Below are 14,836 nucleotides of genomic sequence, written 5' to 3'. Positions count from 1 at the left end.
CTATCCTCATCCTCCCCCTTGGACCATCTCACTGGCTTGGCCAGGCAACCCATCCTGGGACAGCTCCTGAGCCATTCTAATACCACCTTCCCTGCGCCTTTGGGGTTGGAAGCTGGCATCATCCAGAAGGCTGATGGGACACCACTACCCTATCTCTGCTGTTCATCTGGGTCGGCATCTGTCACCTCCGCTGTTGTTTCCTTTGTGTGGCCATGTTCTGCTGGCTGGCTGCCCCTCGTTGCGCTTCAAGCTGTCCGGATCTGTTTGGTCATGTTCCTCCATCTTACTGGAGTATCTGTGCCCTTGTTCTCACTCTGACTGGTGTGACCCACTGCCGGGAGAGGTTGACTGTCCTTCCTGTGGCTGCCTGTGTCGTCTTTGGCCCAGGTTTCAAGTCCCTTGTAGAATGGATCCTGTAACTCGACATGCAAGAAAAATTGTCAACTCACTGGGTACTTTTGCTGTTCCTGAGACGTGTTTGAGGCACTGCTGCCAGTACCTCCCTCTCAGCCTTGAGCTGGTGGGTTATTCAAGAAACTTACCCTTAGGGGTCCCCCTAGTATGTGGTTGTGGGTGTCTGCAGGTCCCCTTTACCGTTTACTGTTGACATCCATTGCTGCTGTGCTTCCCTTCTTCCTGCTACTTCAGGATTGCAAACCTGGGGCTTGAACTCTTCTTGAGGGTCTCCCATGGGGTCTCCTGCCTTCTCCGCACCTGTGGGCTAGAACTTAGACTCACCAGACTTTCACCCATTACCGCAGCAGTGCCTACAGACTTTGTCTGATTATTTCAATGGCTAACGTTTGGGCTTACCTGAAATGATCTAAAAATGACATACCTGTACTTTGACCTTTTTCCTGAGTCCCCTTTGGCTCCTTGGAATTCTAAGCCAATGAACTGGAATTTTCGCCTGTATTCCTTATTTAACTGTACTTCTAACGTCTTGGCGTGACAGGCCTGTCTTACCGAAAGTGCTCTTACATTGTTTGAGTGCTGGGTACTATTGAATCTATTTACTAGGAGTGTAATGAGACCTTATGTGTCCAGCACTATGATTCGAATCTAAACCTAGCATTTGGTGGCCCTCTGGGGTTGGTGCTAAATTATTAACCGCTGTTTATCCCTGTAGGCGCTGTATGCATTTGTAGCATTCACATTACTCTGTACCAGAGGTCTAGGAATACTGTGTAGTTTTCTTTGGGGCATTTTCGGTCCTGATAATGGCTATATTAATGTATGTTTGTACTGTCTAGGATTACGGATCTTTCCGCCATTTAACCTTCATTGTGCTTACCACAGGTATTTAGTGGGCAACGCATTTAGTATAGGAGAGGGTTGGGTCTTCACTGACCAACAGTTTTAGCTTTTGTGTAGCCATGAGACAGGAATTTTCCAGTAACTGTCATAATGGTGCTACCTGGCCATAAGATGGCACAAAAGCTAGCAAATGGTGAGGGTACCTGGGCATGTTACGACAGTTCCTGGCAAATTTATTTCTAATGATTATATAAGAGCCAACACTGTTGCCTTTGACAATGCTTGCTTCCAACACAAATTCGGTGCAAGGAATAGATGCAAAGACATACATTGGTTCTAAATCAAATGCTGAAGGCACAATTGGTCAAGGCATTTTTATTACAACAGGAGATAGTTTACAGCTGTAATTTAGCCATGACCTCTCAGAAGACTGATTACAAATAAGATTGCCCCCCCTTAAAAAATACAGAGACGGCTCAAAGAGATCCTAAGAATGTATGTGTTGAGCATGGAGGGGCCGTTTGTGGGTGGTATTCGCCGTAAGGACTAGTATGACCATCGACAGTCAATGTGTTGGTAAAAAACCAAACAACTTCAACGGGATGTGTGTCCCGCTCTACATCCCTTTTAGCTTCTAGGTAGCACCCACAGGCACCACCTAATAGCCAAAACTAAAAAGGGAGGGGTGGGGGTGAAGGAGAAAAAGGAACATTCAAAGGTTGATGCCACTTAATCATTGCAGTAAGGGCCCAAATGACATTCAACTTCGAAGTTCTTTTTGCCATATCAAGCGCAATCAGGAAGTGGGGGGCTGTAGGCAGAGCAGATTAGTGTATAACGCTCTGTACGTATTTGTGGACTATGTAGTGTACCAATATGCTTGTTTAGTGATGCAGCGTGATGCCAGACTCTTTGTTTGAACGCAGTGCTTTCAGTGCAGGATTCACTTTCAGTATTCAGCTTGTATCATGTCTTTACTTTCTCCTCCCTGTATGTGATGTTGCACTGCTCCAAATAAAGAGAAAAGACAGCATTTCCCTAGTTAGATTTTGAAATGCCACTTTGTGGTACTTTGTCGAGGAGGACCGGCCTGTACCATCACCTTTGGTGTGTCGTGGAAGCATGCCACAGGCTCACTGATGTGTGAGACCATTGTTCATAGGCAGTGATCTCATCAACATGCGGCACACCATGATACTTATGGGATGGTCAGGTGTCACCGGCGCTCTTACGGTGGCAGCATGCACAGTGGATAGCGGCAAGAGATGGAGTGGGGTGAGCACTGCCAGGGTTGGGCCACAGGGCAGTGCACGCCATGTGCATCCAACCCTGAAATCGCCCAGAGGCCCCAGGAATCCCACCAGGGACTGCAATAAAAGTCACCTTGACGCTGGTCCATCTGGGGCGAGGGCAAGCCCAATAGGGGCCTCTTTTAACCAGGACTATTATTTGTGCACTGTAGGCAACAGGAAGAGGAAAGGCTTGGGGCCTGTTTGCCAGTTTTTGTATGCCTGCAGCAAACATGCTGATGTTGCATTATTGCTTTGCGTTACAAACACAGGTAATGTAAAGGGGAAGATATGGTGTGCTAGTGGGTGTAAGGGTATAGAGGGGCTAGCCTGCATTAAAACAAACAGGAATGAAGTGACCAGCGTTTTTTCAGCCAGCATAAAATAAGTGGCAAATCCACATAGGACCGGAGGAGGCAGATCAAAGAGGTGTCACATCAGGGGGCAGTATGGGCTACCTCCTATACACTAAAGCGGTCTAGAAAAACTTGAAATAGGCGGGTGTTGGACTACGCCACATCAACAAAGATATTGGACTGTCTCTGTACTCCGTGAACACCAACATAAACTTGCATTTACATTTGGGAGGCATCAATATCTGTGGACCCATACTCCTTTTGGGTATACCAACAGTGGGAATGAGTGTGACACATGTCTACATAATTCCATGTCTGATCTTGCAGAAGGAGGGAAGTTGGTCTATGTAGATGAACTATTAATCAAAAGTAAATTTGTGGAAGAACACCTGGCGGAGTTCTGCCCCATATTGACCCAACTAAGAAATGCAGGTGCAACCTTATCTCTTCAAATAGCACAGTAGTTCAGAACTAAACTAACTTTGCTAGGCTTTCAAATCAAAGCCAAGGGCATTAATCACCAGAAAAACAAAGGTTGAGGGGCTCAACTGAAACTAAAGAACCCCACAAATCTATGTGAATTGCGAAGTCTTTTAGGATGAATCAACTACAGCCATAGGTTCATAGAGAATTACTTAAAGATCACTCACCACCTACTCCATTTGTTGAAGCTAGAGATGAAGTGGGAGTGAGGGTACTCTCAACATTACAAGAAGCCTTTCCTAAGCTCCATGCTTGGCTGACCCTATTACAACAAACATTTTTTCATGGAGACAGGATTTTGCAACACCTGCTTAAGTAAGGATGACCAGGTTGATAAGTTGATATCCTATCTTAGTAAAACCTTATCACCTGTTGAAATTAAGTAAAAGAAATGTTAGAATGGGGGGCATATTATAGCAGAGATCTTCCACAAGCTTCTACAATATTTGCAGTGACCAAATGCCGACTGGGAATATCTCTAAACCAAGGACTATGTTCTCAATTCTTTCAATGCAGGATTACGCTGTAGAAATTTGATATGGTCAAAATAGTCTGTATGCACAAGGATTAGCCTATCAACACAGCAGTGAACAAGCAATATAACTGAGGCACATCTAGCTCCCCTCATACAGTGTATGATGAAAACCCCTGTCAGGGAAAGCCCATAGTTGATGCGGATGGATATTCCTACCATACAGAGAAAATGATGAGCAGGAATTAGTAGCTGGTGTCAGAAAAGCTTGGGTGAAAGGCATCCCTGATCCCTCGGCAGGCTATCAAATTGGTTCCCAAAGAAGTCAGGTGGTGGAGCTGATTGTCATATGTGATGTGGTGTCACTAAAACCACTCCTAGATCTGAAGGTAGTTCAAGTGTGCTTATTTTACTTCTTACAAAAATCATAGGATTAGGTGGAATCGCCAAATGTTTCAGGAAAAAAGGCCTCTGGGGAATTTGACATTAAGGCTATCCCTCTCTAGCCGTCTACCTTGAGTTACTTCCGCCCTAATGCAGTCGTCCATACCCCTTATTGGTTATAGAGCTTAGTAACCACTGCTGCCTTTTTCTCAGGCTAAGGCTATATGTGTTTTCCGTGAGTCGTCGACTAGCTAAATCCCTAGGGGCCTTCTAACTCTCCCTTTCCCAGTCCTGCTGTGTGTTCTATGGGGAGTTAGGGAACAGTGGCTGACAGTCACTCCATTGGAGTCACTCGCCACGCATGCCCAGCCTCATCTTGCCCTTTTAATCTGTATTTCTCCTGTATTCGCCTCACCACCATGTTTCTATCCCTCTGTTGTTTCACTCTGCCTTCCTACCTCCATTCTTTGATGGCAAACTTCTTTCTTCTTTTACTGCCTTCCTTTTCTCAATTCCTCCGCTCACTACCACGACTACCTCCTATTCGACTATACCACCACTGCTGCACTATAGTTAAGTTAAGTATCAAGTTCCACAGGCAACCCGAACATTGAATTGCTAATAACCTTTGACTCTCAGGACAGATTTGGCTGATATTTTGCAAACAAAATGTTTTTCGACAGCCCCAGACTGTACATTTTGGGAAAGATTCATCAAAAAATTGAAAACGTTATTAAGAAAGCAGAAAAATGCTGTTTTCGTCCTACTCCCACTCATTTCACCATAGAGGAAAAGTCAAAATTTCGGCGCATTGCATAGCGAAAACCACTGGATGGAATTGGACCAGGTATGAAACAACTTGGACACAAATCGTTGACTCGATTTCTGGGGGGTTGGAGGGAGGTATTTGTATTTATTGTATTTATATCGCGCCTTAATCCAAGTCTGAGGTTATTCCGTCCAGCAGTTGTTACAATATTTAATGGAGAACAGGGTGCCCCCTTCTCCCAAAATTATAGGTATATCTCGCATGGTGCTTTGCAGCAGAGAGGGTTTTCAGAAATGAAAAAGCTGCCATTTTATTTTTTGGTCGTTGCGAGCGATAATCAGGGTTATTTCGGAAATAACTGGGGTTAGCCGAAAATGTAAAGTGGAAAAAATGCCATTTGGACAAGGCTAGAGGTGTGGAGGGGGAAAGAGAACACCATGTGAAATTGGGTAGTTGGGGGTGTTGGGGGGCTGGGGACCAAGTTCACAGCTTGAACGTTTTCTCATCAACGGGCCTATTTTCGCATAACCGGAGTTATAGTAGAAAACGAGAACAGGAATTAAAGTGCGTCACACGAATAACAGGGGTTATTTTATGAATAACCAGGGATTTTTGTAGTACATTACTATTATCAGTGTTATGCTAACTGCGATTGTGGGAAACATTTAAAAAAGAGAGTTAAATAAATGTGAGTCATACAAAAAAAGTGGATTGCTACAGCTACTACAGAGAGGTTAGGGTAATGAGTGTGGCCGAAGACTATGGCTACTGGGTTACTTCAAGGAACTGAATGGGCAAGGGCCGTGGCCACTGGCCATGGCTGAAGGACATGGCTAGTGAGTCCCAATGAAACGTTTTAGGGTAACATGTGAAGGGACCACTGCGAAAGGCCGTACCCAAAGGCCATGGCTAGTGTGCCCAAAAGAAACCTAGTGGTGCTACGATGGGGCCACTGGCCATGGCCGAAGGACGTGGCAAGTGGGCATGCTAAGGAAACAGATTGGAGAAATATGTACAGTGGCGACGGCTGGAGGGGCAACGTGTAAAGGAGCCACGACTGAAGGCTGGGGTCAATGGTCATGGGCGAAGGCCAATGGCTAGTAAGCGGAATAGAAAGGTTGTGTTTTTAAAAATACAGTAGACTACGGTCAAAGGCAGCGCTTACTGGCCAGGGCCAGTCATGACTTCCCACATCCGCTGAATTTCAAGTGTTTTGTTGTGTTAAATCTGCACAACTTAACTGAACCTTTTTTCAGTGAATATATATATATATATATATATATATATATATATATATATATATATATATATATATATATATATATATATCTTGAGACTGTTTTTTCTTAACAGTCCGAGTGAGAGGCACTCCCCCGTTCTTTGAGAAATCACCAGGAAATCAGTTTTCTTTTGGGAAAAATGTCCTCTTTATTATGCAGACCATGCACAGCACATGACTGTCAATAAAAACTCTGCCTCTGCTCCGGTATTAGTGTTCAGGCAGCCAGACTGACACTGCAACATTATTACTATTATTTGAATCTGGCACACGAACTGCACATTTTTCAGAGCTCTGGACTGACACCAGGGTGAAATAATGCAGAGAAAGTCTTTTATGCCTCATATCTCTCCCGGGTCTGTAATGGCGGGATCACAATCTGCTGGTCCAAAGCCCGGGAGTACAGACTGTCTGCAGCTTTGGCCCTTTACCCCTCCAATCGTTCGTTGCACAAGGGCTCAGGCCCCCAGTGAAAACGTTACGTTTTAAATTGCTTTGTAATCTAAGTTTATTTTCAACGTTTTTTTATTGTTCATAATTTTGAACCATTGTTAGATTCAGCGTCCTTTTTATAGAGCATATGAGATGTACACAATATAGTTTATATTTAAAAATGTAAAGGATGCGAGGGAAAGTGTCAACCCTGGCACTAGGTTGCGTACAATGAGAACGGACAATGAAGTGCCCACCAACCGTTGGTCACTCCCATCCCCCGCACACCTTTAGACACTGGGTACCCATCAATATTTAAATGTCATGTAGATTATTTCCATACAGGACCCCCCTGAAAGAATGAGAGTCCACATTTTACCATACTGTTATAATTCAAACGTTTTACACTTTCTTGAGTGAAAAATACACACACACTCTATTTTTTATAAAGTATATTTCATAAGCTCATAATAAAACATTCCAGCATATGATAAGTTTGCAATTTTATAATAAATCAAAATACAAATAACTATTCCATTTAGGTTAGTTCTACATGTTTCAGAGAAACACCCCTTCCTCAGGAGCAATCAATCTTCCATTGATCTTTATTATTCTTCATTTCATGGCGGAATCTATGATCTAAACACATGTATATCACATTAGTATTGCATTTCCACAGTCAAGCGCCATATGTAAGGGAAGAAAAATGGCTGCTATTTATAATGCAGTCATCTGGGCATTCTAGCTCCCGGGCTATGTGACAGTTAAATCTTAGAATGCTACGAGCGCGATTAGGAACCAATCGCTGTCTAGTTCATATGATGCTGTTAGATTGCTAAACCTCACACGTAGTGTTTTGTAAAATCATAATAAGATTTCTGCAAGCTGGATCCCAATGTTTCATTAAAGTGGACCTATACATACTCAATGTGATTTATGGAAAAACGAATACCGCAAAAAGCCGTAATCCACTATCGTTACTAAAGGTAAACTAAAATTATGAAAAAAATCTTTTTTTGCATATAGTGGTCACAATAGCAAAATTCACCTAAAGTGGTGAGTGACCTTTAAGAGTGACTGCATGCCTACACACTGGGCCTCATTCCGAGTGTGGCGGTCCGGAAACAAGGGTGCCAGTAAGCAACTGTTGCTGGAGTCGAATTAGTGGATTATGACATCAGTGACAAGTGCAGTTCTGTAGGCTGTCTGGAGAAAATGGAGGGTCCCCTTAGGATTCGGAGATGACAGAAGGCCGTCTGGTTACTGTACTCAGCTGTGACATATGATAGGATATGATAGTTCATTTATATAGCATAAATGAATGAATGATATGCGTCACATAATACGACCAGTTAGCAAGCCTGCGGTTGGACTCTTGGCCCTTTTCGGGGAAGGGTTAGATTTGAATTGGCCTAGAAGTGGGATTTCTGATTGAATGGGATTACAGCAGAAACGGGTGAGCGTCACCTGGCTGTGCAGAAAGCCATTTTGCGGCGGCTGCCATGGCCTTTACACTGCCTTAGGTAATACTGTGTGTCATCTGCATGCATGTGAACACGCACGGTGCGCTGTACGATGACATGTGACAGTGGTGCTATATATACATTGAAAGGGATCCGTGAGAAAAACACATCCCTAGGGGAGACCTGCTGTGGGCATGGCTGCGGAGACAAGAAGGAGCCGACCTTCAGGCGATGGAGTCTGTGGTGGAGAAAAGAAGTGACCCATTTGAGGGCAAGGACTCCTTTGGGCGTCAGATAAGGATTGGTTTCAAAGGCCACATATAGGCCCATGTCCCGGCTTTATCTTTATTTCTGGTGAAGGACACAAGGGAGGACAGATGTAGGCTTAACCGTGCCGTGAAAGGACTGGCGGCCAATGCAAAGTGTCTTAAAGCGAATGCAGTGGGAGGCCAAAGAACACACCAAAGTTCTGATATACAAAAGCATTTTACAACGGCGAAATCCATTGAAAAATGCTTTTCCCAAGGTCTCTTAGGACAAGACGGAGCAAGAGCCTGGCTCGTGTCTGATTCTGATGAGTGAGGGAATTCCTCACTGTAGTCCGTCCAAGGATAGGTACTACTATCATGGTTACTTGGATTCATTGCAGAACGTGAGGAAAGGCATTGACATCCGGTAATGGAGAGGGAAAAGATACTTCCACTACTGAATTCATTGGGTTGTCAGGGACTATGATGCCCAGAGGTGATACTGCCGTGTTTGGGACAGGAAGGGCGCTTACCCCCAGTGGCCAGTGGTGATACTGCCGTGTTTGGGACAGGAAGGGCGCTTACCCCCAGTGGCCAGAGGTGATACTGCCGTGTTTGGGACAGGAAGGGCGCTTACCTCCAGTGGCCAGTGGTGATACTGCCGTGTTTGGGACAGGAAGGGCGCTTACCTCCAGTGGCCAGTGGTGATACTGCCGTGTTTGGGACAGGAAGGGCGCTTACCCCCAGTGGCCAGTGGTGATACTGCCGTGTTTGGGACAGGAAGGGCGCTTACCTCCAGTGGCCAGTGGTGATACTGCCGTGTTTGGGACAGGAAGGGCGCTTACCTCCAGTGGCCAGTGGTGATACTGCCGTGTTTGGGACAGGAAGGGCGCTTACCTCCAGTGGCCAGTGGTGATACTGCCGTGTTTGGGACAGGAAGGGCGCTTACCTCCAGTGGCCAGTGGTGATACTGCCGTGTTTGGGACAGGAAGGGCGCTTACCTCCAGTGGCCAGTGGTGATACTGCCGTGTTTGGGACAGGAAGGGCGCTTACCCCCAGTGGCCAGTGGTGATACTGCCGTGTTTGGGACAGGAAGGGCGCTTACCCCCAGTGGCCAGTGGTGATACTGCCGTGTTTGGGACAGGAAGGGCGCTTACCTCCAGTGGCCAGTGGTGATACTGCCGTGTTTGGGACAGGAAGGGCGCTTACCTCCAGTGGCCAGTGGTGATACTGCCGTGTTTGGGACAGGAAGGGCGCTTACCTCCAGTGGCCAGTGGTGATACTGCCGTGTTTGGGACAGGAAGGGCGCTTACCTCCAGTGGCCAGTGGAGTGATTAGATGAGGGGCAGCTGCTTCCACACAAGCCTATGTGTACAAACATTAACACATATGCCCGATGAGCAGGAACTTTGGCATACATAACTGATGGGGCTACATCTTGGGCACGCAGTCCCAAAACAGAGCTTTATATTATAAGGCAGGAGGCATGTATAGGTGCCCACGGCATTATACTTGACATCTCAAGTTCTGAAGGCGGCCCAGCCAGAGATTGCACCCATAAGACCTGCGGCTCACGCCCAGCTAATGCGGTTACTGGGCTGGATGCAGATTTGGAATTGTCGCACACTGGCACATATTCGGCCAAGTGCACATTTGGAACTGAACCGTGGCAATCTGTGTGGCAATCGGAGCATTATGGAACATTGCTAGGTGTCTCAGAATGGCCGTATTCATTATGCAAGAGGTGCTTACTAAAGCATGTGGGGCTCGACCAATGTGAAAGATGCTTCCGGCCTCGGCTGCAACACTCTGGAGCGCACTCCCTCGCGCCTTGAGGGCACAGCCATCTTAGAGCCTGTGCCGGAAAAACTAAAAACCTACCTCTTACCTGTTCAACAAGCGCCCATGCCACTGGCCAACTGCAGGTTACCTATTCTGCGCTGCTGGCTGCCTGTAACCAGCACCTTGCACGCCCTAGGGTTAAGTGCGCTCTGACAAATGTAAAAATAAAATAAATAAATAGAATAAAGTAGTAGCAGATGGAGTACGGAATGTGTGCCAAGTGGAACATAATGAGAAATTGCAAGGAGTGTTATCAACCGTGTTAATTTTGAGGATTTGCAAAGTGTGCAGTGCAACAGAGCACATTATTCAAGTCAAATGAGTCTATTGGAGGGTCTTACTGTCTTTCGCTTCTCATTCTTGGTTTGGGCTATTAGGAGGTGCTCAAAGCACTGCCTACAGGCCCAAACTATTGCCATGGGAAGTGAAGCTAGCAGCGAGATGTCTTATGAGGCACACACTGCCTGTGACTGTTGGTTGGTTATTTACACACCCATTGGCTGCCCATGACCATGCTGATCCCTATGACCATTTCAACCATCTACTGGTCCATTCCTGCCCAAAAAACCATCCCACTGGGATCTTTTTGAGCTGCTCTATCAAGCAATGCAATCAAACTGTGTTTTTGTTCAGTATTATTTCAAAGCATCATTCTGAGAGTTAATGGCTTATTTTGGTCTAGGGAAGATAGCTCAGCTGCAACGTGCTCGACTTGGAAGCAAGACTACACGGAGCATCATGGGTTCGATCCCCGGGTCCGCGCTTAGAAACCTCTGAGTATTAAGCGTGTTATAAATTACCAATCATATCATTTGCAGCTGATAATGGCTATTAGTGTAATAACTTGTTCAGCCACTTGATGTATAAACTGTTTGCCTCTTTGCAACTGAGGTCCTATTAGGAACAGGCAGCTAAAGTCCTGTCTATATGTGAACATATATACAAAATAAAAAGACTGATTAACAGATCCGGTTTATTTGCTGTTGGTATAAATCTGAAAAAAGTGGAAAAAACAGAACCTGGCTTAGCAGTGCTTTTGCACCTACGCCAGGTGGGTGATGGCAGATCTGATGGAAGGGCAGGCCAGGCAGCAAAGATGGGCTCATTTAATCTGCATTTCATGCAATGAGTTATTTAGTGTCAGCACATAACCTTTATTTTCATTTTGCCTTTGGTGCCAATGTATGTGTTTCTTGAGGCACCTTTTTGATGGCACACTCATCACATGCGAAAGAATAATCACGGGGACTGGGACACAATGTTTAGCAACAACAAATAAGCGCTGAGAAATACTGCCAGAAATAGCATAGCTGACAAATACTGCCAGCAATAGCATAGCTAAGAAATACTGCCAGCAATAGGATAGCTGAGAAATACTGCCAGCAATAGCATAGCTGAGAAATACTGCCAGCAATAGCATAGCTAAGAAATACTGCCAGCAATAGGATAGCTGAGAAATACTGCCAGCAATAGCATAGCTGAGAAATACTGCCAGCAGTAGCATAGCTGAGAAATACTGCCAGCAATAGCATAGCTGAGAAATACTGCCAGCAATAGCATAGCTGAGAAATACTGCCAGCAATAGCATAGCCGAGAACAATACCATAAGTAAATGTATAGCATGAGGACTGGGAATACATCAAACGCTCCAAAACCTACCGGCCAAGCCAGAATAAGCTTCGCCAGAGTCACCAGACAACCAGCTTGATTTACTCTGCTCTTTTTTGGAAACCACGTTCACATGGCACTCTCTACCACTGCGGATTTGGCCAATGCAATGATGCTCATTTTGTCTTGCCTTTGGAAGCTGGCTCAATCCTGATGGGTTTGGCACCAATGGCTCCTCGCAGGTGTCAAGAAATGCAACTGGTCCTCTTCCAAGGGCTATTCCATAATCATCACACTGCAGGACACTCCAAGCTTTTGTTTTCACTACATGGCCCCTGTGAGAAGTACAATACTTTAAGTCTGAATAGAGGAAACTATTTTTGATGAAACAACATATGATATGATAAGTCATGTATAACACACTTGTACACCAGCGTTTCAAGGCGTGACAAAACAAGGAAGGGAAGACAAAAAGAAAGCAAAAAAGCAATCTTACTAGGCCTTGTGTCATTCAGATCATGCAAGTGTGGGGGGGGGGGCGAGGGGGAGAAGTGCCAGGGGGAGAGGGAGTGGAGACTGCAAAGGAATTCATAGGTGCTGCCACTGAGGTGACTCTTAAGTGCAGATAGTCAGGGCACTGTAGGGTTGCAGATACAGTCCCTTAAGTGGTTGGGGGCCCCAAGGCAGTGCAAGGACAACTAGTCATGCAGGAGCCTGGTCCCGTAAGTTCAGAGGGTGGCCAGGTGATCAGTGCGTGGAGCAGACAGGCATAAGCAGGGGATATGGACAGAGAAAGCAGAAGCGAAAAGGAAGGTCTTGAGTTGCTTCCTGAACCTTAGATGTTCCAGCTAAATTTTGAGAGAGACATGGAGGCTGTTCCAGAGGAATGCCCCGGCCGAGGACAGAGATCTATCCCCCACTCTCTGCTTGGAGAAGTGTCTGACCCTCAGAGAGTTGGAGGTGGATGAGCGGAGGGCTTGAGAAGGAAAATGCTTAGGAAGAGAAAGTTGGATGTAGTGTGGTCTCCGGCCTTAGACAGTTTTGTGGACGATGCAGAGGGTCTTGAACTTGATCCTTGCAGTCACAGGGAGACAGTGGAGAGATTTCAGGGCTGGAGAGATACGATCCCTGCGCTTCAGGCCAAGGACAAGTCTTGCAGTCCTGTTCTGGATTAGTTAACATTAGAGGCAGGCAGATTTAGAAGGATTTAGATTTAGATTTAGAAGGAGGCTGTTGCAGTAGTCCAGCCTAGAGAGGACAATAACATACAGTTCTTTAACAACTAAATGTTCTTTTGTTATCTTCCCCTCTCGTTTAAATCATGCATGTGTTCACAATTTTCAAGTAACCAGTCCCTGCTTCATTTCCAATCAAGTGATTTATTTACTGCTTAAATGGTGCCCTTTTTAATTTTGAACTTTGCAAGTAACTTGCACGCTGAGCACTCAGACATCAGCCATTGTTTTACTGGTCGTATGCCCCGAGACATCGTTTAAAAAAATTGAAAAATTGATTCACATTGTCCTTCCCGTCTGCATATTATTGTATCAACGCAGAAAGTAATTTGGTTATTCTCATTAATCCAAACACATTCAGAAAGTAGCAGTCTTTTACTAGGAATCCATCTTTCGTTGATATCAGAAGTGTCTGTTATTCCACACATGTGGTGTCGTTTTTCCAATTCACTTCTTCCTATCCGTAGAATACTGGGATAGCCATTCTCAAGCTGCTGAATGGGATGCGAAGCAAGTCCAAACTTGGCTTTTATTTTTAGTTTCGGCTATTAGGTGGGGCTGACACTGCTTTCTATAAACTGAAACTATTGTCATGGGAAGTCAAGATAAGGGAGAGATGCGATGTTTGGAGGGACTAACAGACTGTGTGTGATGTTTGGTTATTTACCCATCAATTGACCGCCTGTCCACACTAGTTTTTATGGTAATTTCAACCCATTTCCTCACTCACCCCACCCAAAACACATCCCACTGGAATCTCTTTGCGCGAGCTCTATTGAACAGTAATATCAAACTGTGTTTGGAGAAAGGCCTGCAAGTATTAAGTGATGGTTGTATCCTTGAGGTCTATCAAACTTGGGTTGACAGAATTATTTATAAAAAAGCACTGTCATATAAGACAATCACAATTTACTCAAATGAAACAAAAAAGCAAAAAATTCAGTTTGTTTGCATAACCGCAGGGCATGACTGTGTGGCTCGGATCTGAAGGTGAACTTTCAGTGATGAGCTTTAGGTGGTTCTGTGAATGAGGGGCTTTCTATTAATGACCGCTTATTATCCCAAAACATTGCAGGTAAAAGGTTTTTTTCATTTATTTTTTTAAACCATCCATAATATTGATTGTGAGTGTTATTTCAAAGCAATATTCGGTTAGTTCATTGTTTAACTTCAGCTATAAATGTTCCACGAGTGTAATCAAATCGTCTTAACCTGGTTGTCACTTATTTTATAAGCAGTATGTCTGTTCTTGCAGCTGAGGTCCTGCAACGCCAGAGGTTTTGGCTTGTTTATAGGTATTAGCAAGGCACTGCCTAGCATATGCTTAATGTTAGAAAAGATTTCTGTAAGGTGCAATTCTCCCTCCATTTGTGAACGCCCCCAAACCTTTTGCTTTTATTAGACTTACCTAACCTGACTTTTTCCAGTAGAGCACAGCCTTCAGCTGCACTCCTCTCTCTATTCGCTCATTTGTTATGGGAAACTGACAGGTCCTTCAGCCTGTCATTACTGGTAAACTATGTTTCCCTTAATAGTCTTCGACTATGTTGCCATTTCTTGGTAACTTTTTATCTATGTGCCAAGTAACTTTCTGTACCTTGCATAAGGGTCCTTTTGTTTTTTGCCCCTAGCCACCCTCTAAGGATTTTTTGGTGTTTGTACAAGTGTGCCCAGGACAAACTGGTAGCAGCAGTTTACTTTTAAAGTATTTTTACAAAG

General features: G+C 44.9%; 1 protein-coding gene across 4 annotated transcripts in view; it reads right to left on the bottom strand.

Moving 5' to 3' along the window:
- SEC14L5 (SEC14 like lipid binding 5) overlaps positions 1–14,836 on the bottom strand; it is a 765,028-nt gene that overhangs the window by 730,169 nt on the left and 20,023 nt on the right. For 2 of the 4 annotated variants that reach the window (XM_069646047.1, XM_069646053.1), the window contains exon 2: positions 11,934–12,217. The exons of 1 other annotated variant lie outside the window; for it this stretch is intronic. The gene's annotated coding sequence lies outside the window, so the exon portion shown is untranslated. The remainder of the gene's footprint in view (positions 1–11,933; positions 12,218–14,836) is intronic. One more of the 4 variants, XM_069646048.1, reaches the window with a different exon arrangement.

Source organism: Ambystoma mexicanum, chromosome 2p (assembly GCF_040938575.1).
Source record: "Ambystoma mexicanum isolate Mex_15411 chromosome 2p, UKY_AmexF1_1, whole genome shotgun sequence".
Taxonomy (NCBI): Eukaryota; Metazoa; Chordata; class Amphibia; order Caudata; family Ambystomatidae; genus Ambystoma; species Ambystoma mexicanum.
This window is presented reverse-complemented; position numbering and strand designations above follow the sequence as displayed.